Raw genomic sequence first — 14,757 nt, 5'->3', positions numbered from 1 at the left:
ATGGGTAAACTGAGGCTCAGAGCGGTTACATACCTTGCCTAACATCAGAGCCAGTGGAAAATGAGCTCTTTCCTTCCTCATTACTGCACTAGCATCATGGCCAACTTTCTCTTCCTTGAACTGCTTTTCTGCCTCATTTTCTTGCTTGCTTTTCCCTCTGCTGCAATGCTTTCCCCTCAGTCCTTTTTATTTTATTTTATTATTTTTAACAATTATTTTTATTTAAGTTTCGTTGGTATACAATAGTCTATAAGTTATATTAGTTTCAGGTGTGCAGTTAGAGATTAGGTATTTTTATACCTACAATGTGATCACCCCACTAAGTCTGGTAATCCTCTGTCACCGTGTTAACATGCTCAGCCTTTACAGGAGTCCCCTTTTCCATGTTCAGGTCTTGGCTCACATGCTACTTCCTAAGGAAAGGCTTTCCATGAACATCCGCTCTGAAATACTTGTGGTTATTTATGCTGGTGCTACACATAGTAGTTGTTCAATACATATTTGTTGAATAAATAAACGAGTTGGGTATGAGCAGTTGGTCTCCCTAGTAACAACTTTGACAGCACTTAAATCCTGCGTCCCCGGGATCGGTAGTCTGTCTACCCCTCGAGGATGAAGACGTCACAGGGACAGGGAGCCTGTCCATCCACTGCAGGAGCCCTGGACCTGTCACACAGTAGGTGTGCGCTAAATATTGTTGAATTGTATTTGAGATTCGACAAAGAACCAGGGGCCACATGATGGGACAGAGGGAGACAAAGAAGAAGAAGGGTGTCACATATGGGTCCTTCATGCATTCCTCATTCATTCCTTCATTTATTCACAACTTTCTGAGAGAATGAAACCAATCCCTTGCCCTCCTGAGCCTATGCTTTAAGACGGAGATGGATAACCATTGAGTGGACAGCTAGGTCAGGAGTATGTCATATGCTGCTGAGAGACATGAGCTTATGAAGCAGAGCGCTGGGGCATTCAGGGATGGGGGAGGTCAAGGAAGGTCCTTCGGAGGCGGTAACATTTGAACCAAGACCTGGAAAACATGAGTGAAAGAAGGCAGTGGTAAAAGGCCACATGATGTCTGATTCCACTTCTATGAGCTATTCAGAAGAAATAAATCTACGAGACAGAAAGCAGGTCGGTGGCTGCGGGGGCTGGGGGAAGGGGCATGATTGCTAAATCGGTCCTGGGTTTCCTTTTGGGGTGAGATGTTTTGGAGCTAGATATATATAGGTGGTGGCTGAACAACCTTGTGAATGCACGACATGCCGCTGAATTGTGCACTTTAAGATGTAAACTTCGTTATGTGATTTACATTTTAAAAAATGCCATGAGTCTGCCATGCACAGAGGACAGGTGGCGATCTGAGAGAGAGAAAGGAGGAGAGAGATGAAGGAACGAGGCGCAGGGAGATGGAAAGGGATGAGCCCCAGTTGGGTGCCAGCCTGGACACAGGACCCTAAGGGAATGGGAATGACTGCAGGTGATGTGCCTGGGCCTGCCTGGGTGGGGATCACACGCACATACACACACACACACACACTCCCACTCACCTGTGCATGTGTGTAACGACACACTCATGTACACATGTGTGCTTGGGGCCCGAGTGGAAGCATGAAACACACACATGCACACATATGATAGAGCCTGGGTGTGCAAGGGGCCCCTTCATATCTTCCCATATGTGGCCCCCACGCCCTGTCCTGGGGGCTGTAGGCTCAAGGGAGTTGGCAAATGGGAAAGAGGGGAGCCCCCTCTCGCAAGGGGCCCCTTCATATCTTCCCATATGTGGCCCCCAACGCCCTGTCCTGGGGGCTGTAGGCTCAAGGGAGTCGGCAAATGGGAAAGAGGGGAGCCCCCTCTCATAAGCCTACAGGTGTGGAGTCCAAGCTCACAGCCGGGGTTCCTCATGGCCCGCTCTCTCCCTGCTGCTGTGCAGGTGCCGGGGGCAGCCCCAGCCTCCCCTCCCCCATCATACTGTAAATTCTGAGAAATCCCATCTGTGGTTTGGCTTGGCCCCTCCTCCACTCTCTGGCTGGGCTGTCCTGGCCACTGTCTTCCTTCCTGTCTTGGGGCCTGGGTGGGAGGTGTGAAAGGGACAAAGGCTAAACCTACCCCCTCCAAGCCTGGGTCCCCAGACACAGGGGAGAGGGCTCTGCACTGCTTCTGAGGCCTTTGTATCACTTCTCTGGGCCTCAGTTTCCCTCCTACAGAATGAAGATAATAGTTTCTGCCAGGCACTTAGCGTAGCCTCTGGCAGGTAGGAAGCCCTGATTCATGCGGTCTGCTATTTTTACCCACTTCCTGCCTCTTGCTTTCCCTTGCTCCAGCCTCCACACTTTTTTACCCTTGCTGTGCCTCTACCCAAATGCCCTCACTCCTGTCCCCTGTCAAACCCAGGAGTCACTCAAATCCCAGTTCCTCAGGAAGCCTGGGAGAGCAGTGGGACCAGCTGGTGTGAGAGGCAGGGAACATGGGTTCAAATTCCAGCTCTGGCCAGGACACACTGGACAGCCTCAGGGCACTGAGAGGCTCTGTGCCTCAGTTTCCCCAGTCAGGCTCTGATGTTCTATGGTTCTAAGCCTCCCTGAGGGATGAGTATCCTGGGGTCCTCACCACACACACCGTGCCCCAAACTTACTCTCTCCTCCTCATCTGAGCCTCCTTCCTTGGCTGTTCTTGCCACAAACTACAAAATTCTTGGAACTGATTGTGCCCAAGGTTTGGGGACCTCCAGAGAACCACCACTAACTCTCATGCTTCTGCTCCCTTGCCCTCCAAAATGCAGCTTGGACCCGCCCACTTCCCACCTGGGCCACCCACTTCCCACGCCCAGCTCCCTCCTCAGGGTTCCCCCGCCATCCCCAACCCCCAATCCACTGGGTTGCTCTCACCAGGCCTCTTCCCTGCTCTCAGCCCTCCCATGGCTCCCTCTTGCTTCTTGACAAAGTCCAAAATACTCCCTGTGGCTGTGAATAAAGTAGTCAGGAGAGCTTTTATTCAGAGGGTTTCTGCAAGGGCTGAGGACAGGGCTGTGCTCAGAGAGAGCTCTGACAGGAGGTCTGCAGGCCTCTCCAGAGTAAGAGCAAAAAGCCTTTTTTTCTTTTAAATAGGAGGGGACAAGGCTGGAAAGAACCAGGTGTGGAAGGTGGGATGAAAGGATGGGGATGGGGGATGGGGAACGGGACAGCAATCAGAGGATGTTCATCCCTGGACTGCCTGTCCTCAGGAGGGGCTGTCTGCTGGCTGGGGTGCGGGGTGGGGGTGCTAAGTTCAAGTCTGGAGGAAGGAGAAGAGCTTAACCAAAGCTCAGTTAACAAGCATTTTGTTCTGATTGGTCAGTGGGGACAAGCAGTTCAGCTAATCAGTTATGAGGCAAAGAATGGGAATTTTGAGCTGGCCTTGTCACAGGTAAACCAGCATTCTCCAGAGACGGATCCATTAGGATGGGGGATGGATGGATGGATCTAACTATTTAATTACCTATCTCTTATCTATCTATCTATCTATCTAGAATGCAGGGTCCCAGATATATTGCATACATTAGAATAAGGAGTAATTTGATGGTAGCAAAAGTCTAAATTGCAATGTAAATCAATTTCTTTTGGTAACTACCAAAAAGACAGATAAGCCTTCTAAAAATAATAAAATGATGTAAACCAAATTACCTTAACTCTGTTGCTTTTTTTGAAACACTCAAAAAATCCTATGAATTTACTAATATAAATAATTATTGAGCAAGTAAATAAATGACAAAGAATATACAAATCTGCCATATAGAATTCCAAGTCACTAATGCAATTAATCTGCCCTTGAGGAAATAGAGCATAACTTCCCACTCCTTAAGTGTAACTGTGCATCAGGACTTCCAGAGAACACAGCTTGGATAAAGGAAGTAAAGGGTAATGTTAGCCCTAGCTGATTTGGCCAATGGACAGAGCATTGCCTGAGGACTGAAGAGTCCCAGTTCCATTCCAGTCAAGGGCACATGCCCAGGTTGCAGGCTCGATCCCCAGTAGGGGGCATGCAGGAGGCAGGCAATCAATGATTCTCTCTCATCATTGATGTTTCTATCTCTCTCTCCCTCTCTCCTCTTCTCTGGAATCTATCTATCTATCTATATCTATATCTATATCTATATCTATATCTATATCTATATCTGTATCTATATCTATTTATCTATTTATTTATTTGTGTGTGAAGCGGCCAGAATGGGCAGAGAGAGAGGGAGAGGTTGGAAGGCCCATAAATGAGAGATTGCTGATGAAACAGGGTCACCAAGTTGTGAGATGGGGGAACCTGACCTGACCTAGGAGCCCGAGGAGGGCACTATAAATGGGTATGGGTACCATGAGAGTGAACTGGAAGCTGAAAACAGCCCATCAGCCTCTGTTTTTTCCACAAGAAGGAACCTACATCTTTTAAGAACAAGGGGAGTCCTTGAATACTTGACTTATAATATGTTTATTTCTATTCAACAAGCACCATAAACAGATTTCTCCCCCTGCTGCCCAAGTGGGGCATTAGATTCAGGTGGAGGAAACAGCTCATGCAAAGGCCCTGCGGTGAGAGGGAAAGTGCTGACTTCCAGGACAGAAAGAGGCATGTGGGAACGGTTCGCAGACTGCCGAGGGAGCCATGGCGTTAGCAGGCTTTGGGTCAGTGGTCAATGGGGTCCTGGGGAAACTGTTTAGCTCCAGGCGTGGGGAGCCATCAAAGGATACTGAACAGGGGCGGGGTGGTCAGATCCTCTTTTTGTAGAAGAGATTCACGGGGTTCCCAAATGTGGGACAGACTAGAAAGGAGAGGGGGAAATACTGGGTGCCCATGGAGGGATGGGGGTCGCAACCTGGACTGGGGAGAGGCATGGGGCTGGGGAGAAGGGGATGGAAGAGCTGAGGCCCAGGAGGTAAGATGACCCACCAGGTGGGCTGGCCCAGCTTTTTTACTCACTGCCCAGTGGCTTGGTCAGCCATCAGTGGGGTTCTGGGCAAATCCATTGGCCCCTGATCTTGAACTCTGTCACCAGGCCCAGCCTTCCCTCCCTTTACTTTCCCATGTCTGGCAGCTGCATCTGTCCCACAAAGTGTCAGGAGGCCCAGGTGATAGCTGAGGGTGAGGGGGTAGGTGGTGTGTGTGTACGTGTATAAGATCCTGCTCAAACCAGAATTCCTTCTCTGTCAGAATGAAACTTGCCCTCCCCTGGGCTGGGCTGAATCTGCTGTGCTGAGGTGAGATGTTGGCCGGGTCCCTCTTGCTCCTGGGGCAGAGGCCTGGGTGGGTGGGCCCAGCAGCTGCAGGTGCCCCACCCCAGTTGGGGGCAGTGGGGGCCAGTGATTTCCTGGGTTCCATGGACACCCCGCCGTGTGGCTTCCCCTCTTGAAGAGCCCTGGACCATAGTCTCCAGGAGCCTGATCTTCAGGTCTCTCCCCCCTGGGCCAGCCTCCTGCAAACTGGCTCAGCTCCTCCAGCCTCCAGGTGTCTGTGTCCACGGGCTGGATTAGGGCCAGCAGGTGAGGCCTTCCCCTGAGCAAAATGTAAGGGGAATATTTGTTTCTTTCCCTTTTTAGTTGAAATATATTTGATCGATAATCATGTTTAAATTTAAGGCGTACCACATGTAGTTTTACACATTTATATGTTGTCAGATGATTGTCATATTAGGGATAATTAGCACCTCTACTACGTTCCATAATTATCTTTTCTTTTTAGTAACTTAGCTCTAGTCTCCTAGCCAGTTTGATGACGACAGTACAATACTGTTGTCTTTGTTCACCATGCTGTGCGCTTGATCTCTGGGCTTATAAAGTAAATCATATTTCTGTACAATGGTTTGGATTGAGATTGTCTCCATACCATTCAATTCCCCCTTTGAAAGCGTAGGATTCAGTGACAGTTCCTTCCCCCAGTCCCTGGCATCAATGCAATACTTTAAAAAGCCAAATTAAGCATAAAAATGTTAAGATGAACAAGCTGTCAAATATGAAAATGAAGACAAGCTTTGACACTGCACTTTTGGGCCCCGTATCACTCAGCAAACCTTAATCTCCACCCAGTCTGTGCTGTGCCTGGTGGAATGGCCTGCCTGTCCCAAACACTTCCTCTCCTGGGTCCCCCAAAGAATAGGGGATCTGGATCTGGGGCGAGGTCTGGGAGGTGACTTGGTGGGTCCTCTCTCTGCTTAAACCCTTGGGGCAGGGTCTCAGTGGCAGCGGCTGGCTGGCAGACTTGGGATACTATTTGGCACTCTCTAGTCAAAGCAGCAGCCTCACCCCCATCTATTTGGCACTTACTGTCTACCGAGCAAGTCCATTTTGTTCGTTACTCCAAATGGTTTTAAAAAATGTATTCCTTTGTAGCCATCTGCACTGTGAAACTTTCAAACAATGCTTAAATATACAGGGCAAATGTGAACCACACCCCTCCTTCCAGTCACAGCCCCAATACAACCGCAGCCTGTGTGATCTTGCTGAATTTTCATAAAGGCCCCTGGAGTGAGCACTGATATTACCCTCATTTTACAGGTGCTGAGTGAAGCTCAGAGAGGTCAGGTTGCATGTCCAAGGTCACACAGCATGTGAAGAGACATGATTCAAATCCAGTCTTCTCTGACTCCAATGTCAGGAGGAAGAGAGGGAGAGGGGTCCCTACTTGGGAGGAGTCCTCTCAGCTCAGCCAATGTTGTGGCTCATTCATTCAGTCACTCAGCAAACATTTATTTGGCGTGACTGTGTGCCAGGTGAATGATACCCACGGTGCCCCTGCTCCCCCAAAACTCATGGCTGAGACAGGAGACACCACTCATTGACAAGGAATAAAACAGAAGTCAGATGAGCACAGCTAGGGAGAGGGAAGAAAACAGAGCTGCCATAGCGATGCCAGAAAAACTTAAGTAAACATCCATATTTTACAAAATACATTCACACAATTCAAAAGGGCAGGCAGTGAGAATCTCCTGCCCACCTCCATGCCCAGGCCCCTGGTGACCCCCAGTCCTCAATGGGGGTGTTATCACACCCAAGAGGGTATACAATGGTTCTGGTAGTGGGCAAAAAAATCCGATTTTATGTATAAAGTGCAGATATACACAGAATATGTAAAAAGGTATACAATAGATCTGCAGTATTAAATGTTCATGGAGGCAATTGGAGGAAATGTCTAAACAGGATTGCTCCTTAGTGTGTAATAATGAAATAAATCTTAGAAACTATTATAGAAGCAGCCACTCTTCAGGTTTCTTGTGAGGTCTTCCAGAAATAGTCAAGGCCAGTGGTCGGCACACTCAATATCAACAGAGCCAAATATCAATAGTACTTCTTCAAAATAGACTCGCCCAGGCCGAAAACCTACTTCCGAGCATGGGCCACAAAGTTTCAATACGCGCGCCCCCACACGTGGTATTTTGTGGAAGAGCCACACTCAAGGGGCCAAAGAGCCACATGTGGCTCATGAGCCGCAGTTTGCCAACCACGGGTCTAGGCCTTTTAAAAATATCTATTTCTTCTCCATCTCCCACTCCCCCTCCTCTTGCTTCTCATCCTTTTCTTACTCCTTCTATTTCTTCTAAACCTTCTTTCCTCCTCCTCTACTCTCTCCATCTTTTCCTCCTCTCTCTCTGGCTCCTGTCCAACCTCCTCCTCCTTCTCTTCCTCCTTCTTGTTTTTACTTAAAATATATCTTGGCGATCACTCCATGTCAGTGAACACAGCTTTCTGGTTTATTTTTCACAGATGTGTAGCCTTCTCTATGTTTTAATGAAATTTATGTAACCCTTTCTCATGGATCGGCACATAACATTGAAAACACATAACATTGTTGTATGTGCTTCAGTGTTCACAGGATACCTGCACTTAAGTAATTTCACATAAGAGTGATTGTATCTGAAGGAGAAATTCCTGGAGGTGTGATAGCTGGGTCAGAAGGTGTGTGAATTTGTCATTTAAGTAGATATTGCAACTTGTCCTGCATAGGATTTGTACCAATTTCCTTCTTCGTCATCACTGTAAGATGTTGCCAATTTTCTCACAGCCTCACCTACATGACATGTTATCAAACCTTTTGATCTTTGCCAATCTGATGGGTTAAAAATGGTATCACAGTATAGTTTTAATGTTCATTTTTATTATCAGGTTGAGAATCTTCTCCTGTGACTAAGAACCATTTGTTGTTCTTTCTTTGTGAACTCAAGATTTGTATTCTTTGATGACTTTTTCATGACTGTTGTAGTATTTTTCTTGATTGTTTTCCAAAGGCTCTTTATATATGTTATGGACATCATCCCTTTGTTTTATTATTTATAGTATACTCTGTCATTTTATTTTTTTAAAAATTATTTATTGACTTTATTTTTTAAGTTGTCATTTGGCTTGACTTTGTTCAGGGTGATATTTACCTTGCAGATTTTTCTGGATGTTTACATTAAGTCAGTTGTTTTAATCATCCTTTTATAGCATCAGAGGTTTGTGTCATACTGAGAATGGGACTACCTTTGATAAGATAAGACATGACAAGAAGCATTCAGGAGAGGAAACAGCAGGGGTAAAGGTCCTGAGGTAGGCAGGGGGCTTGGCATATATATTAGTCAGGGATCTCCAGAGAAACAGAAACAATAAGATGCAGAGAGAAACAGATAAACTGCAGAAGCTGACAAGTCCAGAATCTGCAGGGTGGGCTGGCAGGCTTGAGACCCAGGAAGAATTGCAGTTGAATGCAAAGGCAGTCTGCTGGCAGAAGTCCTCCTTCCTTGGGCAAGGTCAGTCTTTGTTTTATTAGGGCCTTCAACTGATTGGATGAGGCCCACCCACACTGTGGGGGATAATTTGTTTTACTCAGAGTCTGCTGATTTAAATGTTAATTCATCTAAAAAATATATACCTTCACAGCAACACCTAGACTGGCCTTTTATCAACCATTTGGGCACCTGGCATAGCCAAGTAGACACATAAAATTAACCATCACAAGTCCACTTCCTATCACCTTGGCATACACGCATCCCCTTAAACCATACTTTTGTGGGACAAAATGTGGGACCCACGCTTTTGCCATTGCTCCATGACCCAGCAGGACAGGAAGGCACACAGCAAGGCCAAGAAGGTCCCATAATCCACACAAAGAGAGCAGACTCGAGGGACGTGTGTGGGCATGAGGGAGGGAGATCAGGGTCTTTAGTGCTCTCAGTGCTCAGGGTGGGGGTTTGACAGGGAGAGGGTGTAGAGGTGGTCTGGTTTCTAACAACATACTTGAGGTAGTGAGCTCCCCATCCCTGGGAATATGCAGATATGATGGCACAAGACCCGAGGGTTGTAGAGGAAATTTCTACCCCCAATGAGGTTTGGAGCCGGGGGAACCTTAGTCTATTCTAAATGACAGTCCACCCAGCAGCCTATGGGTTGTGGGTGTTTCTGCATCCTCCTCACTTCCTGTAGTGTTTGAGACAGCCTGTCCCACATCCCTTCTGTGTGTGAGTGTGAGTGTGTGTGTGTGTGGCTGACAGTGTGGTGTGGGGTGGGTCTCACTTGAAGTCTGGCATGTGTGGTTTGCTGCAGTCATTGTGGTTCTAAATGCCAGGCCTTATTTGTCTTGAGCTTGGAGATTCCGCCCCCTTGTGGAAGGAAGGAGATGTTTCCCGTCACTACCTTGTAACCTCCTGAGGGTTGTTGCTGATTCTGCAGATTGAAGCTGTTGCCCTGGTGGAGAGGTGAGGCAGGAGGTGGGGGGAGGGGGGTCCAACCCTGCATATTTGTGATCTGCAGATTTTGGCCTGACTGTGGGGTCATCCTCCCAGCTGAGGACTACCCTCTGGCAGGGAATGGGATTAGAGCCCCTGTCCAGTCCTCAGGACACAGTGGGACATGGCACATGGGAATAACTAGGGCCCTCACACCCACCCACTTTCTGATGGTAGGTGTGGGGGATGGGTGGGGTGACTTCCATTCTCCACAAATAAATGAGTTTTCATTCTGGAAAAGAAAGTGCTGGAAGATGAGTGAGAGAGAGAGAGAAACAGAAAAAAAGAGAGAGAGCTTGTGAGAGATGCTCACTAAATATTGACTGGTTAAATGAATGAAGGAATGAATGATTCTTTGGACTGCAGGAGGAGAATACCAAACATGAACGTAAATAAGCTCTGGAAGCTCCTTCTTATTTTGTTGATCAACTGGGAGGATTAGAGGGGCTGGATGATGTAATGGCAGAGAGTCCTGCCTCCAGCAGGGGCCAGTGTGGCTGAGAACAAGGGTGCAGGAAGGAGTGGGGACCAGGGCACCCTCTGGGGAGAATGCCAAGCTTCCCATCCTGAGAGGCTGGACTCCCACTCTAGGCCCTTGTAGGGACAGTATGGAGAAGGAGAGGCCTTGAAGGGTGTCCTTAAGCAGGGACTTTGGTGTTGCAGGAGCAGGCTTGATGAGGTCTGGAGAGATGGAGTGAACTTAGAATGAACTAATGGAATAGGGTGAGATAGGGAGAGACAGCCCAGAACAGTTGGCCCCTGGGGACCTAATGAGGGTTGGGGGAGAGAGCCACTGTTCAGGTGGAGCCCCCACCTGGGGTATCTGCCCCAGGCCACAATGGGCCGAGAAGCCCTCCAGAATGTCACTGCCAAAGATGTCTTACTAAAGGGATAGGGCTCAGGATTAGGGTTAGGGTTAGGTCCTGGGATGTGGGTTCTGGGGAGTCTGAAACTCCAGGGTGGGGTGTTCTGGATGTTTACCATGGGTAACCCTGGGAGAGAGTCTTTGAGGGTCAGAACACAGGGGATGGCCTAGGGCATTAGTGAAGTCATCCTGGGATGGTCCTGGGGGTGGAGCCTTTGAGAAAGAACAACAAAATTGGAGGGATCAAAATACCAGATATCAAACTACACTACAATCCACTGTAATCAAAACAGCCTGGTACTGGCACAAGAACAGGCATATTGACCAATAAAACAGAATAGAGAGCTCAGAAACCAACCCATGCTGTTATGGTCAATTAATATTTGACAAAGGAGACAAGTGTGGGGAGCCGCTATAGGGTTAAACTTCAGACTGGCCTGTTGGCAAAGTCACAAACAAGTTCCAGCTTAGAGGGCACAGTCCTCTTAAGCATGATTAGGCTTGACCTTATGACGCTCCCTAGATCTTACCTGGGAAGCTAATGGGCTGAGGGAAGTGCAACAAGAACAAAAACAAGTGGAACTCACAAGAACAGTGTAAACAAGTGAAACTCACAAGAACAGTGTAACTATGGAAACCACTACCTTGTTTACCTCTGACTATAAAAATAAAGGCTCAGCTTGCCTCAGGATCTTTCTCTGTGGCTTCAGCCAGGCACAGGAAGATCCGCGGAGACTAAAGAGAGCTAGAGAGTTCTGAACGCTGTCTCCGTGTAAAACATTCTTCGCCGACTCTGTCCACACCTTTGGGAACCCCTGGACCCCCGGGGCTGGACCCCAGCAGACAAGAGCATACAATGAAGTAAAGACAGTCTCTTCAATAAATGGTGTTGGGAAAATTGGACAGATACATGTAAAAAAAAAAAGAAAGAAAGAAACTAGAGCCGAAACCGGTTTGGCTCAGTGGATAGAGCGTCAGCCTGTGGACTGAAAGGTCCCAGGTTCGATTCCGGTCAAGGGCATGTACCTGGGTTGCGGGCACATCCCCAGTAGGAGATGTGCAGGAGGCAGCTGATCAATGTTTCTCTCTCATCGATGTTTCTAACTCTCTATCTCTCTCCCTTCCTCTCTGTAAAAAATCAATAAAATAAAATAAAATAAAAATGAAACTAGGCCACCAGCTTACACCATACACAGAATAAACTCAAAATAGATAAAAGACTTAAATGTAAGTTGCAAAACCATAAAAGTCCTAGGAAAAAACAGGCAATATAATCTCAGATATCTCTCATAGCAATATTCTTGCTGATACATCTCCTAGAACAAGGGAAACAAAGGAATAAATAAACAAATAGGACCACATCAAACTAAAAAGCTCTGCACAGCAAAAGAAACCATCAACAAAATGAAAAGGGAGCCCACTGTATGGGAGAATCTATTTGCCAATGATACATCTGATAAGGCCTTCATTTCCAAAATAAATGAAGAACTCATACAATTCAACACCAGGAAGACAAACAATCCAATTAAAAAATAGGTAAAGGACCCAAATACACACTTCTTCAAAGAGGACACACAGTTGGCCAATAGAGATATGAAAAAAAATGCTCAACATCCCTAATCATCAGAGATGCAAATTAAAATCACAATGAGGTGTCACATCACACCTGTCAGAATGGCTACCATCAATAAATCAACAAATGAGTGCTGAGGAGATTGTGAAGAAAAGGAAACCCTCATGCACTGTTGGTGGGAATGCAGAAAGTTGCAGCCACTGTGGAACACTGTATGGAGTTTCCTCATTAACTTAAAAATGGAACTGCCTTTTGACCAGTGATCCTACTTCTGGGAATATATCTTAAGAATCCTGAAACACCAATCAAAAAGAATATATGCACTACTATGTTCATAGTGGTGTTATTTACAATAGCCAAGACCCAGAAACAGCGCAAGTGTCCATTGGCAGATGAATGGATCAAAAAGCTGTGGTACATTTATACAATGGAATACTATGCAGCTGTAAAAAAGAAGGAACTCTTACCTTTTGTGACTGCATGAATGGACCTGGAGATTATTATGCTAAGCAAAATTAGCCAGACGGAGAAAAACAGGTACCATATGATATTACTTACATGTAGAATCTGGTGGAAAAATAATAAACTGACGAATAAAATAGAACCAGAGGCATGGATACACAGAAATGACTGACAGAGATCAGAAGGGAAGGGATGGCGAGGACTGGGTGAAATAAGGTGAAGGGATTTGCCAAAGAACTTATTGCATAGCCCATGAACACAGACAACAGTGTGGTGATGGCTGGTGTGTGTGGGGGGAGGGAGGGTGCAGGGACTTGGTAGAAGGGGATTAAGGAAGGGAAAATGGGGGTCATCAGTAATACTGTCAATAAGAAATAAAAAAATACATCAACATTTGCTCATAGAATTTATATATGAAATATATAGAAATATATGAAATTTATATAGAAATATATGAAATATTTCTTCATTCATATAATCATAATAAAATTCATATTTAAAAAATGATCAAAAAGAAAAATTTCTAAATAGCTCATTTATAATTGAATAAAAAAATAAAATACCTAGAAAAAAATTTAACCATGGAGATAAAAAAAAACCTGTATTCACTAAATCAAGACACTGAAGAAACTGAAGAAGATACAAATAAATGGAAGCATATACTATACTCATGGATAGAAAGAATTAACATCATTAAAATGTCTATATTGCCCAAAGCAATCTACTATCAATGCTTTACCACTAGTCTCCCTGTTGCTGTTTGTACGTTCTTTTTGTTTCCTGATATCTTCCTCAGACACCAGAAATGGTTTGCAGAGGAGCTGAGAGACACCCAGACCAACTCCTGGAATCATTTCTGCCAAATCGGAAGACTGGACAGGCGTGGGCATGGGGCTGAAGTGTGGACCACCTGCGAGAACACCCGGGGTCAGTTTGGCAAGGTCACAAGTACTGTCCTCTGCTGCTGCAGGCCTGGAGTCCTTGCCTGTGCTGAGCCAGCTCAGTCAAGGGTTTCGCAAGCCTGAGTGAGGGCGGTGAAGGATGAAGAAAAGACAGACCAAGAGAATAAGCTGGGTCTAGGTCAGTGATGGCGAACCTATGACACGCATGTCAGAGGTGACAACACGCGAACTCATTTTTTTGGTTGATTTTTCTTTGTTAAATGGCATTTAAATATATAAAATAAATATCAAAAATATACACCTTTGTTTTACTATGGTTGCAAATATCAAAAAAATTCTATATGTGACATGCACCAGAGTTAAGTTAGGGTTTTTCAAAATGCTGACATGCCGAGCTCAAAAGGTTCGCCATCACTGGTCTAGGTGGATCTTCCTGTGCCTGGCTGAGGCCACAGAGAGAGAGATCCAGACGGCAAACTGAGCCTTTATTTTATAGCCAGAGGTAAACAAGGTAGTGGTCACCATAGTTACAATGTTCTTGTGAGTTTCACTTGTTTTGGCAGCACTTGCTGCATCTCCCTCAGCCCATTAGCTACTCAGATAAGATCTAAGAAGAGTCATAAAGTCAAGCCTAATTATGCTAAGAGGGCTGTGCCCTCTAAGCTGTGACTTGTTTGTGGCTTTGCCAACAGTTCAGTCTGAGGCTTAACCCTATAGCCGTGCCCTACACTTGCCAGCAGACCTGTTGGAATTTATCCAAAGTTTCCTCCCTCTGATGGCATCTGACCTCATCGCCAGGATGGGCTGTGATTCTAGTAACTGACCTCTAGGATTTGTAACTGGACATTCTCAAAAGGATGGAATGCTTAAACCAGGCTCTGGTTGAGATTGCTTTCTATAATCACAATTCATTTCTGTGAAGTCTTGACCATCATACAGTGGGGCCTTGACTTACGAGTATCCCGACTGTTATGCCCAGATTTCAGGATCCCCAAGAAACCACACCAGGGAGCCAGCCGTGTCCGATGCAAAAGCATAAGAGTCTTTATTCGAGCTAGCTCGGCTCCCCCACCTCGCCGTCGAAGCGGCAGGAAGCAGAGAGAGAGAACTCTGTGTGTTGAGGGGTTTTATAGGGGGTTGGAGTAAGGGGAGGAGATAGGACTGTGGGCCTTGCCAATTGGCCAGGCGCAAGTCGGTGTCTTGTTACACAGGATGTGGTCATATCTATGGC

At 46.3% G+C, this 14,757-nt stretch overlaps 1 pseudogene; it reads right to left on the bottom strand.

The window, feature by feature from the left end:
* Positions 1 to 4,739: 4,739 nt before the first annotated feature.
* LOC102244870 lies at positions 4,740 to 14,438 on the bottom strand (annotated as a pseudogene).
* Between the last annotated feature and the right edge of the window lie 319 nt (positions 14,439 to 14,757).

Source organism: Myotis brandtii, unplaced genomic scaffold (genome assembly GCF_000412655.1).
Source record: "Myotis brandtii unplaced genomic scaffold, ASM41265v1 scaffold1161, whole genome shotgun sequence".
NCBI classification, from domain to species: domain Eukaryota; kingdom Metazoa; phylum Chordata; class Mammalia; order Chiroptera; family Vespertilionidae; genus Myotis; species Myotis brandtii.
This window is presented reverse-complemented; position numbering and strand designations above follow the sequence as displayed.